General features: G+C 46.4%; 1 pseudogene; it reads right to left on the bottom strand.

Annotated features, from left to right (window-relative positions):
- Window positions 1-237: 237 nt before the first annotated feature.
- Window positions 238-12365, bottom strand: LOC126507864 (uridine phosphorylase 1-like; annotated as a pseudogene).
- Between the last annotated feature and the right edge of the window lie 4880 nt (window positions 12366-17245).

Genomic DNA, 17245 nt, shown 5'->3' with positions numbered 1-17245 from the left:
AGAGGCCGTGGATGGCTACTGCTTACTGGCTGGCTCCCTACGGCTTGCTCAACCTGCTTTCGTATAGAACCCAGGATAATCAGCGCAAGGATGGCACCACCTGCGATGGCCTCGGTCCTCTCGCATCTAATTAAAAAAATGTCGTACAGCTGAATCGTTTTTTAAAAAAATTTATGAAAAATAGATTTATTGGTCAGGAGTTGCAAAGTCTTGTCCTGGGTAACAAGGACAGGAGCTTCAGGCCTTCCCGAGGCTCTTCTTGATGAAGTGGCCCACCAGTCGCTGAGGTCTCTGCTGGTATTCCACCAGCACGTCATGAGGAGTGTGATCTGGTCCCCTTGCAGTTGGTGCACAGCTGCTCTCAGGCCACAGGCACTGCACATGATGGCAAACAATGAAGATTTCATCTCAGTATTTCTGACGCCTGCGGCATGGGCTGCTCCATCTCTGTGCAGGAGCAGAGGGAACCATCCAGACGGCCTTGCCCTTCATAGACATCCAAGGTGCACATGGTTTTGCCCACAACGGTAGGGAATTCATTCAGGTCTGAGGCGCGCTGCCTCAATTCCTGCACCAGCTGCGCATCCAGGCTGGTGCTGCGAACCACCCGCTTTCCCAGGACAATCTGTGCAAACTCTGGCTTGAAGCACTCGTCCACTGCCTGCCGGGTGATGACCACAGAGCCAGGCTCCAGACCTATCCCTCCGGAAGTACCAATGCCACAGAGCCAGGCTCCAGACCTATCCCTCCGGAAGTGCTGCTGCGGATGACGGTGATGTTGGAGCACCTGGCATGGTACAGCATCTTGATGAGTTCATGCAACATGATCCCAGGGGAAGGGATTCCCATGCCGTGCTGATGCAGGTGCTCATCCAGGAAGGGCTTTCACCAACACACGAACTGAAAGTAGAGGACACTGTGTTGCTAGAGCTCTTCAAGTTGACTGGCACTGGGGTCATCTGGGAACTTCCTATCAAGTTTTTTTTAATTTATTGATTCTTTGTGGATTTTACATCAAGCATTCTGATCCCACTCATTTCCCCATCCCCTCAAATCTGCCCTGCAACCTCCACCAACCAAACCAAACAAAACAAAAAAGGAGAAGAATCTCACTTGGATGCTGTAGTGTGGTCCTCTGAGTCACACAGCTGACCCCTTAGTCCATTCATCTTTACTAGCAAGTGTTAATTGCCCATGTCATTGGCCTGGCTTCTGCCACCCCACTGGTAAGGGCTCTCACTGGAGTTCTTGGCTATCCTGTTGTGGTCCTATTACAGCCAAATCCTACGGAGGCGTTTTCTCAGTTATCCTCTCAGGTAATGCCAGCTTGTGTGCCAAGCTGACAGAAGACTAGCCAGCACAATGCATTTTTATAGAGGTGTAAATCAAAGTATAGAACATAATAAATCTCTGTTAAAGTTTTTCTAAGGACCTGTGCCATTTTGATCTCATTGCCAGGGTGAGTTGTCAGTTCTTTCCATACCCAGCACTTCTGATGATCCAGCCTCTTCTCTTCTTCTGAGACAAGGCTTTCTTGAGTAGTCCAGGTTGACCTCGAACTAATCCTTTAACCTCCAGAATACTGCAATAATACTGGACTTACAGGTGTGCACCAATATGCATGGCTTAAATCTTTTTGTTTGTTTTTTACTTATTTATCGTGTGTGTATGTGTGTGTGTGTGTGTGTGTGTGTGTGTGTATTCAGGTCAAAGGTTGACTTTGAGTATCTTCTCCCCTCTATCATTTTCTGCTTCAGTTTTTGAGACAGGGTCTCTCCTTGAACTAGGAGTTCTCTGATTGGCTATACTAGTTGGCCAACAACCTCAGGAGTCTACTGCTCTCTGCCCTCCAAGTGCTGGAGGCACAGGTGTGTATCACAACACACTTGTGCAGCCAGGGTTTCTCCACTGACTTTCTCCAGTCCAGCATCTCTTAAACTCTTTTCTCAATAGGCTCCCACCGCCAATGGTATAAAGGGCTCACTCAGAATGGGTCACCTGCCTTTCTGCATGGCTAATGATGATGGGCATCTTCCGTATTGATTGGCCATTTGAATATGAACTTTAGAGATCTATTCAGACAACACAGGGATAGCTTAGATAGTCATCCTAACTGAGAAGCCATTGCCTGGAGTTACACGTTAAGAAATAAAAGTGCCCTTGATATTTTCATGTCCACTCTATAGTGTGTCTTTCTCAAATGACATGTGTCCCATCCAAATGCTGAGCAGTATACTCACTAGCACAGGTAGGTAGAAGGTAACCCCCCCCCTTTATTGTATTTGTTCTTTTGTTTTTGCAGTGCTGACAATGAGACCCAGGTTGTTTTGTATGTTTGGTCAGCCCTCTCCCATTGGACTGTATCCCTAGCCCTCCCTTCCTGCTTTCCCTTGCCAGGTATTAAAATGGACTTGCAGCTGGATTCCAGGCTACCCAGGGAAACTTAATTCCCTGCCATTAATATGGCTAGGTGGCCAAGTTCTCCCCGGAGATGGGTGTTTAACTAACTCCATGAATGTGGTGCCTTCCTCCAGATGCAGCCTAAAGCCAGTGTTATCCAGCCTCAGTCACACAGAACACAGGGCACTTCAGGATAGCAGGACAAGGATGGAGGAGCCTGGGCTTCTGGATGAGGGCATAGAGGAGAACTACCAGAGACCTGGAGCGATCAGTTCGTGTTGTTGCGGAAGTCTCTTGTGCTAGCTGCTTTGCCTTTTAAAAGCCCCACATGAGGTTCTACAAAAGGAGCACCTCTCGAGGTTTCATCGTTGGTGAACGAATCAGGCTGGATTTGCAGGGTCTGCCTTCTGGCTCTCAGCTCGCAGGCCTGCCATGAGGGCAAGTCACTAATCCCTTCACCCAGCACCTCGGCTTCCATTAAGTGGAGATGCCAGGAATTCCCACTATAGAGCTCAGAGCTTGTCAAAGCATCAAATGAGACCAGCACACAGTAAAACCTTGCTCACCCTCAGCGCTCACCTGCTCTTAGTTCTTAGCAGCTTTTAGGGCTTTTAGCTCACAAACCGAACTGACCTGTCGCCTGGCTTGTTCTGCAGCTCCAGTGAAAGCTATGGCACCGTTTTCACTTTCTCCCAGACTATAAGCTTCATTGATGCTAGGACAGAGTCATCCAGTTCTCATCTGTGGGTGAACGCTAATACAGTTCCCTTGTGGCATTGGCATATACGCGTGACACTTTTGACTGCATTTTAACCTCCGTCATCCTATCTTCTTCTCCCTCCTCTCTCAATGGTCCCAGTTATTTTCTCTAACAGCCCTTCCTTTCTCTTTTTATAACTAAAAATAAATCTAGATTCCACATTGGAGAATAGTTGCCCTTTTGAATCTTGTCTAGTTTGTTTAACGCAATTTCCAGATCCATCTTCTATTTTGCATGTTCACACCACATTTACTCATCGGTCCATTGCTGGTGGGGTTGCAGGCTGCTCCTATTACTCGGCTGCTGTGAAGACGCTGTAAAGATACAGGATGGGGACTGGCAAGATGGCTCGGTGGATGAAGGCACTTGCTGCCAGTCTGATGCCCTGGGCTCCCTCCCTGTGGCAGACACGGAGGAAGGAGAGAACTAATTCTCAAGGGCTGACCTTCTGGCATCTGTGCAGGTGCCATGTTGAGTGCACGCCCTCGCGCATACATAAGCAAACAAACCAATAAATAAATGCAATACACATTGGACTATGACAGCAAAAAAGACATGGAATGCTGACTTAGAGTCCATCGGTCCAGGAGTGGTCCACCTGGCCACATGGCAGTTCTGTTTTCGGCTCTTTGCAGAATCTTCAAAACAATTTCTGGGATGACCAAAGCAGCTTGCATAGCCATCCCCACCCTCTGGTCTCACTTCCCCCACCCTCCTGCCAGAATGTGTTGTCGTATCTTTCTCGAAGGATAGCCTGTCGAGGGCCAGCCTTGACAAAAATCACCTCTTGCCAGGGCAGGGGCATGGGAATTTTAGAAATATAGTAAAGAATATGAAGACACATGAAAAATAACCGGACAGAAACCATAAAAGTATCAGGAGGGCATTCCAGTGACTGAAATCCTGAAATTCTGAAATCACCCACATTTGTTTATCCCCAGTTTTTATACACAACACAAACAGGGGACGGGGGGGGGGGCGAAGGTAACAAAAGACTTTATTAACATGATACAAAGGATAACACACACAATCAATTGTTTTATCACCCTGAGACATCAAATCATTAGCATCCTATTGTCTAGGTAGGGAAGGTGCTTTAGATCACTGTATTCTAAAGACCGCTCTTCCCCAGGTGACCTCATAGTTTCTAAAGAAGGAGCAGGTGTACACTTGCAGGTCCTGACCACCTGTCAGGACGGCATGAACTTACTAGAAGGATCTATCTTAGTGCCAAAAGAACCAAGCAGTCACATCCTGAGCTGGGACAACTATGCTTGTCAATCTCCAAACTCTCCGAGTGTCAGACGTGGTAGAAATGGACCTGCATTTTCCGGCCTCCACAAGAGCTGTCCTGCCTGGGGTGATACCGAATGCTGGTGTGGGTTGTGTTAAGATTTCTCTGATGAGTCAAGCCATGGAACATTTTTCCTGTATTTATTGCTCATTTGTGAACCTACTCACCTCATTAATTGAATTACTTAATAAACCCCTGCCCCGAGTTCTAAGGCAAAATTCTTTCCATAAGATATGGAGAATTCTTGGAAGGAAGGCAGCGTGTAGTGGCGTCATGGAGTTGGAGCTATCGTAGCTCAGAGGGAGGGATCTTCAAGCAGGTTCCATCACCCAGGTTGAGGTCAGATAGGCAAGGGTGAGAACCAAAAGCGAGAGGGCCATCTGAGAAATTTGGCTGCACTCACAGGTCACTTTCCCTGCTGATCGTGGGCATAGAATGTCCAGTCCCAGCACGTGCCCAGAGACATAGGACAGAGAGACAGCCTTGTGTGCTTGAAGTAAAATGGGAAAGGGAAGATGTGTTTGCGCAGCTTTAAATGCATAGCGGATCCTATCCTATGGCATATGGAAGAGAAATCCACTGTCAAGTGTCCCCTAAAATAAACAGGCAGTTAGAATATTGTTCAGGAACACATGCAGGGAAACATCCACAGGATAGTTTCCTTCCTTCCTTCCTTCCTTCCTTCCTTCCTTCCTTCCTTCCTTCTTTCTTTTGTCCCTCCCTCCCTCCCTTTCTCCACCCTTTCTTGTTTGTTTGTTTTGTTTTTCAAAACAGGGTTTCTCTGGCTTGAGAGATGGCTCAGCGGTTAAGAGCACTGACTGCTCTTCCAGAGGACCAGGGTTCAATTCCCAGCACCCACATGGCAGCTCACAACTGTCTGAAGATCCAGTTTTAGGGGGTGGATCTGACACTTTCACACCAATGCACATAAGATAAAGTTAAATAAACCATATATATATATATACAGGGTTTCTCTGTGTAGCCCTGGCTGTCCTTGAACTCTCTCTGTAGACCAGGCTAGCCTCAGACTTGGAGATCCGCCTGCCTTTGCCTGCTAAATGCTGGGATTAAAGGTGTGCTCCACCGCCTTAGGCTAATTTCTTGACTGGATTCAGTCCTCACCACTTCACATTCTTCCTAAGGCACAAGCTCTTTATTTCTTTCTAAGAAGACAGCATTCACGCTTAAATATTGCAGTACTCTTTGTTAAAGTCTGTGGTCAAAGCAAGAAAATACGGAGTTTGCGTTGCTAATGCTGTTTCTTCTGGGTTTTCAAATGTCTTGTGTGGGAGAAGAAAGGAGGGGATGGAGCAGCAAGGAGAGCAGCTCAATGGATTTGCGGTTGAAGACTTGGGAAAAGCCAGTGAAACATTCTAAAGCAGTCTTTTGGCTCCCTCTCGTGGGGTAGTACGGAATTACTCGTACAGAATTACCCACAACCAGGTAGCAGGGAACTCACCTTGTGTGGTTAGTTAGCCTGAACCCTTTGCTGTATGGCAAGGATGGAAGACATGGCTAAGGACTTTAGGTAAACCTCATTAGAGCTAATTTGATGAATAACATGACTAAGCTGTTTGCTAAAAGATTGTGACATTTAGGCAATGTTCCTGCTTGCTTTGATAGTTATCACTTCCTATCTCAACCGCCCCCGCCACAATGCCTTAGAATTAAACAAAACCCTCACACAGTAAAACTTTCAGTAACCCCAAACGCCATCCCCTCGCTCATAAGGTCAAAGAGACTTGTGAAAGTGAGGTACGCCCTCCATCCGTTTCGCCCCACGAGAGAGAGTCTTCCCTTTGTTCAGAAGGCATGCCCACGCAGGGGCTGTTTCTCAGCCTTTTAGAGTTGGAAATGCTTCATTCATCCACTAGATATTAATTACACGTCTACAACGGGTTTATTAATAACAATTAAGTTGATGCATTAACCCTTCTTCTGTGGGGGGGGGTGGGGGGTCCAAGGAGCCCGCCGCCTGGAGGTCAGAGCTGGTACTGCAGGATTCTCCACTTCACCTGCGTTCTGGTGCTCTAGTGATTCTTCACTGTCTGCCTTCCTTTTTATGATTCTGCACCATTATTTAAATGGGGGCGTTACGGTGCCTTGAGCTCATTCTTCCTTGTAATGGCAGTCACGGTCTCAGGGGAAAGGACATTAGTCTGGGGATGCATTTTCTGGCTCAGACTTCAGCTTCGGTTGGCTGGGGGTTTGGGGGCCCTCCACTGTGAAGACATCGGAGCTGCTTTCTTTTTTCTTCTTTCCTCTCTTCCTCCCTCCCCCTCTCTTTCTCTTCCTCTTTTTCTCCCTTAGTCCCTCTCTTCCTCCCTCCTTCTCTTCCTTCCCTCCCCCTTTCTTTCTTTCTTTTTTTTTTTTTTAACCAGGCTATCCTCAAACTCACAGAGATCCACTTGCCTCTGCCTCTTCGTCTGCCTCCCAAGTGCTGGCATTAAAGGTGTGTGCCGCTAACTGGGGATTCTTGCAAACTCCTGCGCATCTCAGCTCCTGCACGCATCGCGGCAGCCAGTGGTCTGTTCTAACCCGAACACAGGCAGACAAGAGACACATCTACTCAGGCACCTCAAGGGTGGTTTTAGAAATCCGCCTATTTGAGGAATTGTCTCTTTGGCTTGATTCAATACCTTGTTCTTCTTTTTTTAATGTATTGAAATGAAGATAGTTACAGAAATCAAGTCTCTTCTCCACACGTCTCATTCCTATGTTTCTTAGCTGTGTTCTTTAAAGAAAATCTTTGTTCATATTGCTTTTTCTTAAAAAAAAATCTTTTTTTATTTATCATCATTTTATTTAAAACATGGTGCTTATGTCCTTATGTATTGTGTACCTTATGCTGGATTCCGAACACTCAATCAACAGGGACTTTCCTCTACCATGGAGTAGAGAAGGCAGGTGGCCAGAAAAAGGCAAACTGCGTGACTTGCACAGAAGCAGTATGCCCACCTGGAGACAAGACTTCCCAGGCTATCAAGAAGCTGCCGTTTCACTGTCTGTGGCCTCGTTCCCCTCCTCTCCTGCTTTGCTTTCTTGCTGTGATGATGTATGAGTGACTGCTGGGAAGACAGGGTGGCCAAGGCAACTTAGAGAAGAAAGAGTTCAGTTGAGTGCTTGGTTACAGTCTCAGAGGATTAGCTCACGAACATCATAGTGGGGAGTATGGTGGCAGGCAGGCAGGCTTGGCGCTGGAGCTCTCTCTCTCTCTCTCTCTCTCTCTCTCTCTCTCTCTCTCTCTCTCTCCTGATTCAGGCAAGTTGTTGGCAAAGAAAGCCAGTCTGGGCCTGGCACAGGCTTCTGAAACCTCAGAGTCCACACCCAGCAATACACCTCCAAAAAGGCCACACCTCCTAATCCTCCCCAAACAGTTCCACTAATTGGGGACCGTGCATTCGCATATAGGAGTCAATGGGGCCGCTGGCATTCAAACCACCATGATGTGTGAAAACAACTTGGGAAGGAAAGAGCTTATTTCATCTTATGGATCTCAATCCATCACTGAAAGAAGCCAAGGCAGGAACTGATGTAGAGGCCATGGAGGAGTGCTGCTTACTGACTTGCTCCTCATGCCTTGCTCAGACAACTTTCTTATACAACCGAGGACCACCAGCCCAGATGTGGTACCACCCAATGTGGGCTGAGGACTTACAACCATTTCACCAAGAAAATGCCTCCTAGACTTTCCTGTAGGACTATCTGACTGGGGCATCTTCTCCGTTGAGGTTTCTCTGCTTGCGTCAAGCTGACAGAAACTAACCTGAGTACTCTTTCCTCCCTCTGTGCCTCTTCTTCTCTTTCCTTCTTCCTGTTTTCTCTCTTTTCCTTCATCCAACACACCTGCATAACGCAGACCTGCAATAGTTTTAAAGACATGCATAAATGGGGTGAGGGGCAGAGCTGGCTCCCACGGGCTCAAGAAGGGGGAAGGAGGGAGGTGGGCAGTGGACATCTCTTTTTTCCAGTGGGCACAAGTCTGCAACAGTAAGTGACATCCTCATTCACGCACAGTCATGATTAGATATGAAAATCTCATGGGAGCGTGTGCCCCATCATCCCTCTGCTCCTTTCTGATTCCACCCAACCAGGTCTGGTGGGTGGGAGTCTTCATCTTGCCCACTCTGGGGCTGTTTCTCATGGGGCTTTCACCCAAGCAGCCCCACTCTGACCTCTGAATGTGTCTTTTGATGCACATGAAGACAGATATTGACAAGATATTTATTCATCGTGACAGTGATGGGGCCTAGGATGTTCAGATCTAGGATGGATACATAATCTAGTAATGGGATGCTATTAGAAAATTGTCCCAAAATGTAGCGTCTTAAAGCAACCTCCTCTTACTTACTTCTATTTTGTTGGTCTCAATCCAGTCAAACTTATCTGAGGTGGTCTCACCATGTAATATAAGATTGCTGCTTTTAAAAAAAGTGTTTTATGAGATTTTATTTACTTTGATTTTGTGTGTGTGTGTGTATGAGTGTTTTACCTGAGTTTGTGACAATGTACCATGTTCATGCAGTACCCACAGAGGCCAGAAGAGGGCACCAGACACTCTGGAATAGGAGTTACTGGTGGCTGGTAACTGTGCTGGAAACCGAACCTGGGTTCCCTGGAAAACTAGTCAGTACTCTTAGCTGAGTCATTTCTCCAGCCCCAAGACTTTAGGTTGCTGCTGCTTTGGTGGCATTTGCTTGTTGTTTGTTTTGAAGCTGGATGTTGCTCCCTGTCTGGGGTTGGCCTTGAACTTGTGATCCTCTTGCTTTACCTTGGGGAAGCTGGGATTACAGGACCACAGCTCCATACAGAGGAAGAACACAGTCTCATTAGTGGTAACTGTGTGTGGTGTGGAGGGCTCCAGACAGCATCACTCACAAAGCTGGTGCCTCAGCGAGACAGCGTAAGCTGTGCTGAACTGAGGCTTTGCATATTGCCCTTCAATGGTGGCCCAGCATGGCCAACTCAGGATAGCTCTTTCTTTACATGCTAGCTGACCTCCCCAGGGAGTAGGGGCGGCAGCACCGCGAGTCACGGAGCAAGGGTTCTCCCCTGTGCTGCTTCTCACATCAGCCCCTTGGCCGGACTCAGATGTAGGAGAATGGGCTCTCTAATTCTGATGGCGTTGTGGTCACTTAATTTACCTCTGTGTCTAAGGTATCCACACTCCCAGCAGCCTGTGGGACTGGGTGGAGAGATTAATGCTCCAGATTCGTGTTCTGATGGGCAAAGCCTGCTCATAGGAGTTCAAAAACCCCTTTCTCCTTTTCTGTACTGGTTACAGGGCAGCTGCAAGTCCACTTCCCTGTCCCCACAATTCCCTGCCCCCCACATGTATGCTTCCATCTCTTCAGGGTAGCACACTAGTGACAAGCTGCCCTGCTCACCTCCTCCCCTTTCTTCACCTCTGTCTACTCCGCTCTCCCCACTGGAGTCTCTCTTCCCCTCCAGGTTATTTTCCTCCCCATTCTCTGCCCTTTGCTCTTCTGGATTCACACATGCAGACCCAGAAACACACCCTAGCTTCCCTCAGCCGCAGTCTCTCCTCCCCTCTCAGATGCGGCTCTCTTTCAAAGAGTTAGTATTTGTGTGTGTGTGCGCATGCATACACATGCACGTGCACATGCTTCAAGTGTATGTGCCCAAAGGGGACAGGAGAGGACATTAGATCTCCCAGAGATGCAATTACAGAGGGTTCTGAGTCCCTGAAGTAAATGCTGAGAACCAAACTCTGGTCCTCTGGAAGAGCAGCGAATGCTCTAACCACTGAGTGGTCGCTCTGGGCCGTACAAACACAAGTCTTATTTAAGCCACTGTTGTTCAAAAAATCACTAAGAAATTATTAGACACATTAAGCATTTTGCTCATTTAATGTATTTTTAGGGATTGATTTTGAATTGTAAAATGGATCTTGACAGAGGGAGAAGGATCTAAAAGGAGGAAAGGAGGTGGGAGATTAAATAATATATATAACTCATATACATATTTCAACAAAAGTGTCAGAAGGGAGACTTTTTAAATTATTATTATTGGTGTTGTTATATGTGGTACTTGTATATATGTGTGCGTGCAAGAGTTAGAGAGACAGGGAGACACACACATGGGCGGACCACACATGTGGACATCACAGGAGAGTCTGTTCTGTCTTCCCACCCTGTGATCTTGGGGTCAGTTGATGTTATCAGGCACTCACAGTGAGTACTTTACCTGCCAGGCCATCTACAGACTGAGGAGTTTTTAGTGTATGGCATCATGGGTTCTAATACTTATTAATGACAATATTTATTATTAATAATTAATTATATTATGTAATTATATAATTCATAATACTATTGTGTCATAAAAGATGGTGCAGGCGGTTAATGTCTGGCAATTATAGCTTTCTAGAACTCTCTCCTAGATAGTCTAATATAACTGTGTAGAGCTGAAAAGATGCTCCTGGGGTCTCAGTTATTGGCCATAGTTAGGGTTACTATTTCTATGACAAAACACCATTGGTGGCACACACCTTTAATCCCAGCACTCGGGAGGCAAAGTTAGGCGGATCACCGTGAGTTTGAAGCCAACCTGGTTTACAAGAGCTAGTTCTAGGACAGGCACCAAAGCTACAGAGAAACCCTGTCTTGAAAAAAATCAAAAACAAAAACAAAAACAAAAACAAAAAAACAAACCAAAACCAAACAAACAACAACAACAAAAATAAAAAGCATTGTGACCTAAAGAAAGTTAGAGAGGAAAGGGTTTATTTGGCTTACACTTGCACACCATAGTCTATCATTGAGGAAGTCAGGACAGGAACTCAAACAGGGCAGTAACTTGGAGGCAGGAGCTGATGCAGAGGCCATGGAGGAGTGCTGCTTACTGGCTTGCTCCCCATGACTAGCCCAGCCTGCCTTTTTGTTTGTGTGTTTGTTTTTGTTTTTGATTTTTTGTTTTTTCGAGACAGGGTTCTCTGTAGTTTTCTGAGCCTGTCCTGGAACTAGCTCTTGTAGACCAGGTTGGCCTCGAACTCACAAAGATTCGCCTGCCCCTGCCTCCCGAGTGCTGGGATTAAAGGCATGCGCCACCACTGCCAGGCTCAGCCTGCTTTTGTATAGAACCCAGGGTCACCAGCCCAGGAATGGCCTCACCCACAATGGACTGGGCCTTCCCCCATCATTCACTAGTGAAGAAATGACCTACACGCTTACATGCACGGAGACATTTTTCTCAGTTGAGGTTCCCTTCTCTCGAATACGTTGGCATAAAACTAACCAGCACACTAGACACGGCTATTTTTGGGGGGAATGAAGGTGATTTGCCCCCCCTCCTCAACGGTATTAATTATGTTCTGAAAAATAGCTAATAGACCAATGCATCTAAGGGGCAGGAGAAAGCCCCAGGGCTCAAGACCAGTGGCAGAGAGCCCTACGGCTGCTGACACTTCCTGCTCGTGTGTCTGCACTTGCTCTAGACCCGAGGCGTATCTAGGAGCCAGCACGGGGTGTCTGGGTCAGAAAGGCTCGCCTGCTTCTGAGCACCAGTTTTCTACCACCCCCTGAGAAGTTGCTGACAGACTATTAGAGCTGTTGATTTATTAGTGGTCCCCAAAGGGAACTGAAGACAGGCTGGCCTGGCAACAGGATCCAGTCTTCTCCCAGGAGCCGAAATAAAACACAGTGCTCCTCAGTGTGGGCTCCCAGGCTTGGCGGCATCTGGGAGCAGCACCTACCTGGGAGCTCTGAGCACACTGACATCCGGCTTAGCTTCTGTTGGCTGACTTGCTGCTTCCGGGCTGCTGGGAACACAGTGGGCTTGTGAAGGGAGGCCCGCTGGATGAATGGTACTGCCAGTATGCATTCTTACCGATGGATTGATTCGATCCTTATGGCTCCCGTACTGGTCCTTGTGAACCAGCTGTCCTCGGTTCATGCCTACTCCTTAAACTGACAGAAACCAGCTGTGGGAACCACAGGCCAAATCCCAGCTCCTTTGGGTTTTGTTTTCCCCATCTGGGCAAGTGGAATTAATTATAAGATCCTGTTTGGTACCCAAATTCAATTTCATTTCAACTAAACTCCAAAAGCATGCAGATATCAAGTCCCACTTGCTCTTAAATATCAGGCACTGTGTGAGAACCATCTGTTTATTACAGTCATTCGGCAACGCTCTAAGGGAAGAATGTCTTCTCATCATCTGTGACTTCACATACAAACAAGCCGAGGTATAGAGAAGTTTTTTTGTTTTTTGTTTGTTTGTTTTTTCCAAAACTCCCTGAGATCACACAGCTATTCAATGTGAAGTACGATCCACACAGTAGCGGTCTTCAGAGGTTCAATTTTCAGCCGCACCACCGAGCTATGAGCCCCTGGTGAGGTGATGACAGTCAAGTTTTCCTCTGAGAGACTTGCTTAGGGTTGCATGGCGGGGTGGAGGTGGGGTTTCTAAGAGAAAGCCAGGCTTTGTCTCCAAAATCTACCTTCTTACCCCGTGCCGGGGAAGCCTCAAGTGCAGTTCATAGAGGCAGTCACGGAAGCGGAAGTGGGCGTATCCAAGGGAGGAGCATTTGCTAGACAGACGTGGCACAGCCACGCGGAGTGATGAACCTGAAGAGCCCTTACGTGGAAGGTGTCCAAGGTAGAATGGACAAGGGAAGCCTACTTGAAATAGTGAACATTGCCACAGACTTACATCTCAATGGAGATAGATAACGAGACACAAGACTGGAACAGAGCTTCGAGCCTTTGAGGCTAATCAATAGGAGTGTAAACAGTCTGATAATATTAGGCAATGGGATGGGCTGGACTGGGAAGCTGTATCTGCTGTTGGAGGGAAGGCAGAGAGGAAATGAACCAGGTAGTTTTGAAATGTATATGCTCCTCAGTCCAATAAATAATATGCTTTAAATATACATCTTGAGCAACTTTGACAAACTGATGATGCCTCGTTGGTAGAGCATGCTCTTAGGATGTAGGAGGCCCTGGGTTTATTCCCCAGTATCAGAGAGACACATTAAACACATTAAAAAAAAAATCTCAAGCCGGGCGGTGGTGGCTCACACCTTTAATCCCAGCACTCAAGAGGCAGAGGCAGGCCAATCTTGATGAGTTCTTGCCCAACCTGGTCTACAAGAGCTAGTTCCAAGACAGGTAGGACTATAACACAGAGAACCCTGCCTTGAAGAACAAAAACAAAAACAGTCAATAAAAGGGTCTCTATGCACATTTGCTCTAAATGACAATAAAACATTACAGACAATCTAAATTTTGACAATGGAAGAATAAATAAAATGTGATATGCCCACCAAACAGACACCACCCAAGCAGTTAAAAAATCTGTTAATGCCACATATACCTTTAAAATTTTTTAATTGAGTGTGTTTTATTATATGCATGTCTGTGTATCACATGTGTGCAGTGCTCCCCAAAGGCCAGAATAGGCCCTGAAGTGGAGTAACAGATGGTTGTGAGCTGCCATGTATGTGATAGGAATTGATCTAGGTCCTCTGGAAGAGCCACCGTGCTCTCTACAGATGAGCCGCCTGTCCAGCCTCACACCACAGAAATCAACACGCAGAGACCTGAAAAATGCAGAGTGGACGTAGGAAGGTGTAGACCGATAAACACAGTAATTACTGTGTATACAAATAATATAAAGGCTCCCACAGTTCTGTACTGATTGCTTATGGAGAAGAAAAAAAGGTGATTAGAACATCAGAGAGGAATAAAGTGGCAGTATTTAATTTACACACACACACACACACACACACACACACGGTGGGGGAGCTTCATATATTAGTACCTTCCTATTTACTAATTCTATTAGCAACTGGTACAGGCTAGTTTAAACTACACATTTCTGTATCAAAATTGGTTAAACCATTACCTATGAGCTTTTATTACTCTTGTGTGTAGATGTGTATATGCATGCTACATGTATGTGTGTGTTACATGTGTATATGTATGCCTGTCATGAATCATGCCTCAGCCTACCGAGTGCGTATTCCAGGTCTGTGTCACCTGTCTAAGATATTGGTTTACATCAGTTCCAGATGTGCCCTTGTCCTGTTGAACATCTCCACAAGCTGGGCCCCATCAAGAAACTACCCTCCCACTCGAGCCCCCCCATTTCCACTCCCACCACACAGATTTCTAGGCATGACCCAGGAACAGCAAGAGGGAGTTGGGGATGTCAAAACCAGCAAGCTCATAAAAATATACTGAGGGAGTCCTGAGAGAGCACAGCTGCCAGCCGAGGGGACCCAGCCTGAGGGCACCCTCAAAGCACAATTCAGAGCACTCTGGTGCTTCCCAGTGAAAGCAGACGTTTTTTCTGTCACCACTTCAGGGGAAGAACTCACCAGGTCTACTTCTGCCCTTTTCTGTCCTGAAGCAAAAAGAAGCTGGAAACTGCTTTTCTTAAAAACCTTCAGAAAAACATGTAAGATGCTCTAAGTGAAACACATTTGGCATGAACCGGATAAAATTTTTCCTTTTGAAAAAACACGGGACAACAGAGAAACCAAGTTTATGGGCTTCTTATCTTTCTTTTCTAGCTCCACGGGCACTTTCACATGTGAGTGCCCATGACTCCTGCTCCAACCCAGCAGGGCCTCTGCATGGTCCCTTCCCTCCCAGTCCCTTGCTCACTCTTGTCACTCCTCAGCTCTCAGGTCACGGAGGATTCAACTGTAGTTATAACTGGTATGTCATGTGTGTAGCCAAGATGTCGCCCAGCTCTGCAGTATGGGCCCCTGATCCTAGCTACAAAGGAAGTTCATGAGTGTAAATCCAGCCTAGGCTACAGAAGGAGACCCTGTCTCAAAATAAAAAGTGCAACGCAAGGACTAAGGATATAGTTCAATAGGACAGCACGTGCCTAGTGTGTGTGTGTAAGACCCAGTATTCCAAAGAAATGAAGAAGTAGAAGGATGAGGAAGAGAAGAGGAAGAGAAGGGAGGAAGAGGAGAAAAAAGAGGAGGAGGAGGAGGAGGAGGAGGAGGGAGAGGAGGAGGAGGAAGAGGAGGAGAAGGAAGTTACCATCAAAGGGTCCCTGAATGCAGAGCTGAATCCCTTGTCCCCTTGGCACCAGTGGTAGCTCAATCACCCAACAGGTTGGTCTGTTTGGTTACTCGCTGCTTTCCCAGACACGCAAATGCCTGGCCTAGAGGAGGTGGTTGGTAAGCACTCAGGGACAGAAAGGAGCATAATCAGCAGTCTGCTTGTGTACCGAATAGAAAGTTTCCCGTGCTCACAGCTAGCATGGCCTCTGCCACCATGTGGCTCGGAAGATCCCCATCTGTGTCAGCTGTCCTGCTGTTTTCTTTCCAGTGCTCTACTTCAGACCACAGCTTGTTTGGCCATCCTGGTAGAAGGACCTGCTAACCCCAGCCTTCCTTGCTACTACAGGTTTTTATTCAGTGAAAAAGTTAGATTCATTTCCAAGTATTTATATTTTGAGCCAATTTTTATAATGTGTTTTTCTTTTTCTCTTTTTGCTTTTTCAGACAGACTCCTTGTGTAGTCCTGGGTTGCCCTGAATTCAAGGTCCTCTTGCTTCAGGCTGTTGAGCACTGGGATCACAGAGAGCAAGTATGACCCTCCAATTCTGGTGTAACCCAGGCTTGTATCGGTTTTTATACAGTCGAGATTGATGCTCTGAGCCATAACTGAAGACAAAGTTTTCCCACGCCCTCTCCTGATCCACAGAAAGTGGACTAGAACCAGTCTGCTTTTGCCCGGGAGTTTTACAAAGGTTGGTGCTAACCCCACACGTTTATTTCTGCAGGAAGGAGCCAAAGTTCTACTTATACTCATGTAACATATATACATACATACATACATATGTAGTGTAAATACATAGTGTAACATGCACATACACACATTTGCCTCCAGAGTGAAAAGTAGAGCTTGTGGAGTCATCGATATCACACCCTAGGTGCCACTGCAGAGCCATGGTGGCCCTAGGACCAGGTTCACCAACATCAGCTCCTAAATAGTGCAAGGACAGGTAACAGACTTGATAATGCCAAAATGTAAATGCTTCTCATTTATCTATTGAACTTTTCTCTTTTTACCACATAATTATGACATCTTCCACTCATTAAGACAATCTAGAACTGAAAACGTTACCCCGCCCCCACAGGTCTCCAGTTCTGCACTCTCTGGCTATTTTGGTAACCCACATCCAGAGAATGATTTTCTTACGTCCACTTCCTATCCACCCTCCCCATTCCACACAGAGAGAGTTTCCAAAGTATTCAAATCTGATTGTTTAGTAGGCAAGTTCTCTACTAAACATTTTTATTGCTATTGTCTCAGTACTGGGTGTTAGATCCAGAGCTTCATGCTAGGGAAGGTTCTACCAAGGAGCCACCCCCAGTACTGAGGTTTTGCTGGTTTCCCACCACATTCAGGCTGAGTATCTGAACCTCTGGTAAAGGGCACATGGTTGTCTCGTCTTTTCAGCCTTTTGTCTTGGTGTTCTTCATTCAACTCTAACAGAACTACTGTATTTCACTCAGTCTGAAGACTGTCAACTGTAAAAAGAGTTGTCCCTAAAGCACCAGACTTCTCTTAGCTAGACTTGCCAGTAGTAGTTTTATCACGCAGATGACTTAAAGCAAATTCCAGTCATATCATCCCAGCCACACACATCAGTTAAACACCTCTAAGCAATAGGAATTCTCAACAAAGCTATAAAAAACTATTATTCAATACAAAATATTAACCACAATTTTTTTATTATTTTTTATTTATTTTTTTTTAAAATTACCGCCTCCTCCCCGTTTCCATTTCCCTCCCCCTCCTCCC

Source organism: Alexandromys fortis, unplaced genomic scaffold, assembly GCF_014885135.2.
Source record: "Alexandromys fortis isolate MF-2015 unplaced genomic scaffold, M_Fortis_MF-2015_v1.1 scaffold_54, whole genome shotgun sequence".
NCBI lineage: Eukaryota > Metazoa > Chordata > Mammalia > Rodentia > Cricetidae > Alexandromys > Alexandromys fortis.
This window is presented reverse-complemented; position numbering and strand designations above follow the sequence as displayed.